A 9296-nucleotide genomic window follows, 5' to 3' on the forward strand; every position below is an offset into this window, starting at 1 on the left:
GAAAGCAGTTTGAATCCAAGCCACAAACATTGAACAATGGCGATAACTTAAAAATAGCATTTAAATAATGGCAAAACTAATGTGATTTACGTACATACATAATGAATCACATAAATAAAAATAATAAAAATCAACTGGCTCAATGTTAATGGTAGATACGGTGGAGGTAAATTCAGTCACGCTTGATTCTTGTCATCCTGAAGATATATAATTTATTCAGACAAATCGGCAGCGCTCAGAGCAACCACCGTGAAGTTGACATTGCTGGGATCCCTTTCCATGAAGGTGCCTCAGACCTTGGCAGAGTCTTCCAGGAGCGTCTCGGGGGTCGCGTCTCCATGGTTAATCGGGAAGGACTTGCGCCCGTCCAGCTCGTACAGTTTGCCATCTTTGTGCACAAACGCGATGAAGTGGTGGTTGACAGGATCGTTTTCTCCGGGAGTGTTGGACTGGCCTTCCTTGGCCAGCTCGAAATGGGCAGAGACTACTCCCTCGCAGTTTTCAAGCAGAGAACCTCTGGCGGTGGAGTCCAGTTCTTTGGCATCGTCCAGGAATTGCTTCAGCCAGCCGTCGAAGAGTTGGATATTGTCGGTGTTGTTCGCGATGCACAGTGTTTCGTTTCATACAAGCTAGACGGAAAAAACTCTTTTATATTTTTAAAGTGTTTGGAACCCTCTTGTGGGGAGTATTTAATCTGAATGTATTAAAAATTTGGGTTGAAAGTGATTAATTTAATTTTTTTCAAAAAAAAAAAAAAAAAATCGGAAAAAAATCAATTAAATAATTAATAACAGTATTAATACCGTATTTGAGGTTTTTAAAGAAAACAAATTTAAAAAGTTAAGAATATGTCTATTTTGAGAAAAATAAAAATGTAAAACCACAGTCAAAAAATATAATACAAATCACGAAACAATTGCGAAAGTATAAATAAATGATAAAAAATAGCTAAAAAATGGTCAAAACAATCATTATTACTAATCTAGGAAAACAATTTTAGTCATATTTAGCAACAGAACTTAATAAAAACAAGCATTAGTTGCAGAAAGTACAGTCGGAAAATAAAATAATAATATCAAAAGTTATGCAAGAACAGTAACGAAACAAAAAATTATTACTTATCTAATAAAGTGCTATTTGAGTCATTTGCGGCGAGAGAAATTAATTGCACATAAACATCTTTAATTTTTTTAAGACAGAGTACAGAACCAATAGATTTGTGAGAAAGTGCTTAAACATAATGCTTATTGAAACTAGATGCTATCTGAGTTATGATCAGAGGAATCATCAGAATAATGTTCAGAGGAGTCATCAGAATATTGTTCAGAGGAGTCATCAGATCGCAAACATTGTGTTCTTGACTCGGAATTGGGTGGAACAAGTAAATTTAACACTTCAGAGGGAAGTGAGCTCGATTTTTTTCTTGGAACCTCTCTAAAACTATTTATTATTGGATCTGATGTAATTGAACATGGTTAACATATCTCTGTTTGTTGATGTTCGGTCGATTTTTCTGGTGTGCAATTACCTAAATCTTCTACAGTCTTTATTTCGCGCCTCTTGCGCCTCTTCTGACAGCTGCCCAATAGGTACAATGCACGAACTAATCGCATCAAATGAATGGTATAATAGTTTATGAACAGTTGGTGGCATGGTATACTAATCATATAGGTTAAGATATAACTCCTTAGTGTCATGCACATACTGTTCAAAATGTTCGATGTTAATGATTTACCCAGAAGCTATTGTTCTCAAAATTATGCAAAACCTCTTGATGAGCCCCGCATCTACACCCGTTATCTCGGCTCTCTTTTCGTGCTCTCGAAAAAACCAGTGTTTGTGTTGCCAAACCCAGGTTTTGGCTTATCTACAATTAATCTCATTTCACTTTAAAACCGTTCCTGTAATTCTTTTTTTCTAGTACTTAAAATTAGTTAAAATTTAAAATTTGCATCCCCTCTGACTTTTTTTTTTTTTTTGGTTTTAGGCATTTCACCCTGAAAAGAGTGCTTTGTGCCGGTAACAGTTAAAGTGGATAAAAAAATTCGGTAATTATATGTATTGGGAGAATAATAAAACAAATTAAATATTGGACTAATTTAGATCACTAAAACAAATTAAATGTTGAATTCATTTAGGTTAATAAACTTATATAAAGCTGTATGAACACGAGAATTGTTAAGAGATAAAAGGTATGCAATGTTAAGGGGGGACTGGTGTGTGATTTTAATAAGCCGGCGGTATATGTTCTTGAAAGATGAATGGTTTTTACAGTTAAAGAAAACGTGGTCGAGGGTTTCCTCTTCCACACCGCACTGGCAGACCGGATCATCCAAAACTCTAATTCTAGCCAAGTGAGATGCAATTGAACAGTGACCAATTCTCATTCTCGAAATACATGAAATGAATCGTTTTGAAAGTTTTTTACCGTGAAACCATGGCTTAGCAGGGATATGGTTTTGAATTCCAGCATAGAAAGATCCAGTTTTTATTTTGGAGACTGCCCAATTTTCTTCCCAGGCACGAGTCATGTTGGATTTTAGAATCGGGAAGACATCGGAGATAGGAATTCTAAAATTTAGTGGGATAGTTCCGGAATCTGAACCAGATTTGGCGAGAGAATCGGCCATCTCATTACCCTCTATACCCAAATGGGCAGGGACCCAGGCCAATATCGTCTCAAACCCAGATTCACTTAGAGAATTGAGAAGATTTTTTATTTTACATATAATACTGTCTTCCGGATAACATAGAATATTTGACATAATTTTAGTTAGAGCACTTAGCGAATCAGTACATAGTAAGGCTCGATGAATGTTGAGAACCTGGATTTGATTTAGCGCTTGTTCAATTGCAAAGCATTCAGCTGTAAATATGGAGACTTCTTTCGGTAATTTATAAGTGAGATTGATGTTGAATTCTGGACTATATATCGATGCTCCACAACTTTTATTTTCAAATTTGGAACCATCTGTGTAAAGGATGGAAAATCCAGGGAATTTTGAAGCCACAATGCTTTTAAAACAGTCATCCACATTTTGAAATTTATTTGGGGAAGATAAAATATTCTTCCGAAAGTCTGATGTTATTGTGTTTGGCATAAAAGTGATTGCCTTAAATGGAATATTGTATATAGGGAGATTGGGAACTTCTTGAAGATATTGGAGTGAAGATGACAGAGAATTATAGAGATGAAAACTTTTAATTAGGAGAGGAAAACATTTTTTTTCTCTCAATCTTTTGTTAGAATTCAAATTAACACTTAACCGATTAAGACTTTGTTTAATAGGATGATGTGATAACGATAAAGCCTTGAAAATATATTTATTGGCAAGGAATTGCCTTCTGAAATATAATGGAGGCTCCCCACATTCCACCTGAAGCGCATTAATTGGAGAAGATTTCATAGCTCCAATAATCATTCTGAGGGCTTTTGATTGAATTCTTTCCATTTTCTTATCTAAATATTTAGGGAGGGGGTCAAAAAGGAATGAGCCATAATCCAAGTGGCTCCGAACTAGGGAATTATACATTAATTTAAGAGTGGTAGGATGAGATCCCCACCATACTCTGGAAACTGCTCGCATCATATTAAGTCCCTTTTCACACTTTGTAGAAATTATCTGAATGTGTGGAAGCCAGGATAATTTATGGTTCAAAAGAAGACCAAGGAATTTGATTTGAGTAGCGGTTTGTAGAGGCACATTATCAAAAGAGATTGAGAAGTGGGGAATTTTTCTTTTGCGCGTGAAAGCCATGACCCTTGTTTTAGATGCCGCCAGGTTCATCCCATTTATTGACAACCAGCTTTTAATATATTGTAAAGCCAAATTCATTTCCTTAGCTGCAAGAATAATATTTTTATGTGACAAATATATAAGGATATCATCCGCAAAGTAAAGTCGCTTGATAGAAAAAGGAATGACTGAGTCTAGGTCGCTCATATAAATATTAAACAACAGAGGACTGATAACAGAACCCTGAGGTAAACCTCTCCATAGTTTGCGCCTTAAGCATTTAGAGGAAGACTCAATAATAATGGACCTATCTGTGAGCAAATTAATAATAAATTGGACCAATTTCGGGGGGATTTGTTTTTTGATTAGCTTCTCTTTCAAAACATTCAGTAAAACATCATCGTAAGCTGATGAAAGGTCAAGGAATGTGGCCAATGTATAAGAATTTAGGGATTGAGAAACTCGGATATCAGTTGTGAACAAACTTAAATTATCCATTGTAGATTTCTTTTTCCGAAAACCATACTGATTTGGTGAGATAATATCTTGACTTTCAACAAACCACTCTAGTCTGTTTTTTATCAAACGCTCCGCTACTTTCATCAAACATGATGAAAGAGCAATGGGCCGATAAGACGAAATTTCAGATGGATTTTTTCCAGGTTTTAAAATAGGAATGATTTTTTGAGTTTTCCAATCATCCGGAATTAGTCCTGTTTCAAACATATTATTAACAAGAGATAAGAAATATTCAACCGCCATATCAGAAAATGATTTAATGAAACTATAAAATATTCCATCGGGACCCGGAGCAGAGTCAGAAAGGGCTTTTATCACTCGTTTCATCTCATCAATGGAGAAAGGAGCATCTAACCAGTTAGAGTGGGATGGATACGGCTTAATAGAAGGCATTTCTTCACATCCGGCAACTGATGGGGGGGCTATTTTATCCGCAAATCCTATAAGAATTTCTTCTGATATATGTTTGATTCTCGGCGGAGAATACGATGATCCGAATTTTTTTAAGCTAGACCAAACTGAAGACTGGGGAGTTTCCGGAGACAAGTTCTCACAGAACTTCCGCCATCCAGCGCGCTTCTTATTTTTCAAAATTCGTTTGGTTTCTGCCTGGGCTTTTTTAACTGATAAAAAATTTTCTAGTGACATGCACTTACGAAAAGAGGAAATTGCTTTTTTTCGAGAGTTGACGGAGCGAGTGCATTCCTCGTCCCACCACGGAGTAGAGTGTTTTATTTTAATGTTCGCATTGCGTTTCGGGATGGATTTTTCTGCTGCATTTATAACCATAGAAGGAAACGTCTCACATTGCATTCTGATGTCTCCCGGGGACGATTTTGTTAAATTAATAAGGTTATCTAGTTCAGAAGAGAAAGTGCTCCAATTCGCATCTTTCGTTCTAAATTTGAGATTATTTTTAACTGGGGGGGAATAAGTGTTGAATTGATGGTGGAAGCGGATTATAATTGGGAAATGATCACTAGAGAGGGGATCGTTTAGGATGTCCCAAGAGCATTTAGATGCTAACGAATACGAACAAAGAGATATATCAACAGCACTTTTCCGTTGATGAGGGGGGGTGAATCTGGTTGGAGATCCGTCATTTAAAAAACATAGGTTATGGGTATCAATAAAATTTAAAAGATTGCGGCCAGAACGATTTGTTATTTCGCTACCCCAAGAAGGGGAATGTGCATTAAAATCTCCAAGGATCATATAAGGTGAACAAATCTGGGTTAATATTGGTGCCCATTCATTTTCAATAAAAGTCGTAGAGGGAGGAATATATATTGACAATATTGTGATATCAGATAAGACAGCTGCTATTATCTGGATATCGTCTGAGGGAGTATGAATGTTAATTTGTTTAAACGGGATAGAATTATGGATTATCAGAGCCGTGCCGCCTTTACCATCCGGATAGAATTATGGATTATCAGAGCCGTGCCGCCTTTACCATCCGGTCTGTCGTGTCTGAGACAATAATAACCTGGAATTCTTAAATGAAAGGAGGGTTTTAACCACGTTTCAGAAATGGCGGCTACTGAAACGTCGTGTTCGTCGAGTAATTGAATTAGGTCAGATTTGTTAGCGAAGAGGCTTCTACTGTTCCACTGAAGAATTTTGTTCAGTTTCGGAGCCATTGGGGAGGCAAGATAATAAAGATTTAATGAAATCGGCAGCGTTGGACGGTACAGTATTGTTGTTTGTGAGGATAGAAATTAAAAGGGTAATTAATGTTTGTATAAAAGAATTATTATTCATTATTTCGGGGAGAGCAGGAGGGGAAGTATTGCCATTAATGGCACACCCATTGGGCGTCTGGGATTTGGCATTCCCATTCGGGCTGGCCAAAATATTATTCAATTGTTTTTTATCAAGGTAAGGTGTATATTTTGGGTTGGGTTTGACTGGCTTGAGAATGGTTTCTCTGTGAGAAGATGACGTTGAATTTAAAAAGGTGGTTGTTTGGAAAGGAGCTGAGGACGATGTCATCTCTGCGAATGATTTTTTCGCAGGAGAGATTAACTTTGAGGCCTGGAAGTACGAAATGTTGTCGGTAGCCATTTTATGTTTTATATTCTTCTGTCTTGTTAATTCCGGACAGGCTAGACTGACCGCGGTATGTGCACCCGAACAGTTAATGCAAATGGGATCATTGGAAGATTTCGGACATTGATCAAATGGGTGACCTTCTCCGCAATAGTAACAACGTGGGGGGGAGCGGCATACGGATTTCGAATGTCCGAACCGGCAGCAATTGAAACATTGAATTGTTGGAAATTTATAAACTTCGAGGGGAAGCGAGGTATAATAAATTAACACACGAGGCGGTAGGGATTGTCCCTCAAATGTAACAACAACAGACTGGGAAGGTTTCCAGATCGTGTTTCCATCAGTAGAATCCTTGTAGTTCAGTCGACGTGCTTTTAATACTTTCGGGGTTCCATGAGAATTATTCAAAGCATCAACAATTTCAGCCTCCGGGATATCCGCGGGAATTCCTCGCACAAGACCCATTCTCGAAAGGTTAAATGTAGGGATAAACGATTTATATTTATGATTTGAGAGCGAGTCAATTTTTTTTACAAATCCATTTGCGGAAGCGGCAGTGTTAAACTCGATAGATAATTTATATCGCCCTTCCGGCTTAATTGAACCGTTAACAATACCAAGGTTATTATTTTTTGAGTCAAATACGAATTTTCCAAAATCTATAGGATGAATAAGTTTTCCCTGTTCAGCTCTCTGAACACTAACGATAAATGGACCGGAAGCTGAAGCAGGATAAAGTAAGTCAGTACTTTTTGCATTATTGCTAGTTAAAGTACTTGGCTGGATGTTACTATTTGTGTTAAGGTCGTTAGAGGTCGAGGTTTGTTGAATCGGTGGCATAGATTTAACTTTCGATGGAATGTGAAGGCTACGCGATGGTCGTCGTTTTCGAGATGGGAGCGTAACAGAAACCTGGCTCGTATTAGATTCCGAATCAGATAAATCCAATATCGACCCTGGGTCGGGAGGCCTATCCTCGTGTTCCTCCATTATATAAAAAAAACTTAACTTTTAAAAATTAAACTGAAAAATTAATACGCAGTCTATTTCATTGACTGTACAAACAAAAACGGATTAGCCGTAAGCAGGAATGCAAACAAATAGGTATACGATAAACAAAATTAAATAAAATGTAACAATAATCTCTTATCTTTACGCGGCGCAGGAACGGGCGAATGGCACTATGCAATAGTAAGGTACACACAACCACTGTTGACCGCGGCTCGAATCGGACTCCCCCCTCTGACTTGCCAGAGTTGTATTCGGTAAGCGATATGCAAAAAACATTCAAAAGTTTTTATCCAGGCATGCAATGTAGATAAGCCGAAGGAATAAAATTCTTGTCGTGGAACTCTATTGATAACCGTAGTATTCATTTCACTGGGTTTGGCACCACAAATATAACACGACATAGTCGACTTGTTTACAGTCATTACATTGCAAATTTTGCCATCTACCATAGTTGATAACATTTTAAATTTTACATTCAAATCTACATCTTCAATGTTTATTCTAAAATTTATCAAATCCGAGAAGCTGCGAGCCACTTTTTGGTTGTATTCAAAGATATTAACTGTACTTGGCTTTTCAAATTTTTTTCACTGCTTGCACTGAGATTTTGACGTTCAAATTTACTTAAAATATGATTATATATTCCTTGAAACCTTGCTTTCTTGGGTAAAGTTCTCCGCGTCTCGAACAATTCCTGCCTGGAAATCTGGTATGTGGTGCCTGTGAAATGACAAATTATGATTGGTGAGCATTAATGAGCAAAAATATCGAAACTGATTTGAATAGAAAATTAATTGTTCAATCTACAAAAAAAAAAAATCACGGAACCTTATTGATACTTTATCCGAAAAAAATTCTCGAGAAGTTAGATATTGAATATTTTTAAACCACAAAAAAAATACACAAGTTAAACATTATTTTTTTAAATAACTGTAATGTTTTATATTAAAATTTTACAATAATAACATACTACATACCTTCCAAAGTAGTTTCCATTTTTTTTAGAACCAAAAGACATTATTTTAAGCACATAAACAAACTTACAGCTCGCGCGACAAGATGCGAATAAAAGCAACTGATAATTCATTAATTAATTTACCTAACTTTGGGGCTTTGGTATGAGTCAACCCGTGCATTAATTACCCAAATTAAAAAAGCATTTATCACACTAACTACCTGTTAATACCCCCATGACGTCATTTTTAAAGAATTCCAAAGTGACTTTTTTCCGTCTAGCTGTATGAAACGAAACACAGTGCGATGCTGTGAAGCAGGGCGACGGTTCCACACGCATTCTGAACAGTTTGCTTCATGTGGAAAACGTTCTCGGATATAATTTGAGCATTTTCAGTTAGTTCAGATTCCTCCTTCTTCCTTAAATAATACAAACATAACCTTCAAATATCAATACAAACTACGAGCTAGCTACCTTCGTGTACACTCGGCAAACTTCGTAGTTCCGAGCCGCTTTGAGCCTTCGTGTTCACTCGGCAAACTTCGTAGCTCCGCCCCCAACCCTCCAGCAATGTGAGAACAGGCGCACCCATGAGCTGTGGACACAATACCCAGCAGCGCAATGGGACAAGCTGAGGGTGTAATGCATACAGGCAGCTCATGCAACTACCGAGGTTCTGCAGTGCCTCCACAATGTTTACTGAAGGGAGGGTGCACTCATTCCCCGCCTTACTTTGCCACCGACTAGCCAGCTTCTGGGGCAGGACTCGGAAGTCAACCAACATTACGCTGATGACATAAAAATATTTGCCATTGTTCGGAATCTAAACGATTGTCTGCTCATACAAAGCGACTTAGTAAGGTTCGAAACGTTTTGCAATGAAAACAAAATTTACCTAAGCTACAATAAATGTAAACAAATAAGTTTTACTAAAAACCACAACGCTATCAAACACAATTATTGTATTGGTAATTATTTACTCGAGCGCGTTTACTGTATAAGAGATCTAGGCGTTCTTT

General features: G+C 37.2%; 1 pseudogene; it reads right to left on the reverse strand.

The window, feature by feature from the left end:
- Window positions 1-212: 212 nt before the first annotated feature.
- Window positions 213-9061, reverse strand: LOC149416438 (ubiquitin carboxyl-terminal hydrolase isozyme L3 pseudogene; annotated as a pseudogene).
- Window positions 9062-9296: the final 235 nt, after the last annotated feature.

This window comes from Hesperophylax consimilis, chromosome 17 (assembly GCF_061612785.1).
Source record: "Hesperophylax consimilis isolate HC1 chromosome 17, BYU_Hcon_1.0, whole genome shotgun sequence".
NCBI lineage: Eukaryota > Metazoa > Arthropoda > Insecta > Trichoptera > Limnephilidae > Hesperophylax > Hesperophylax consimilis.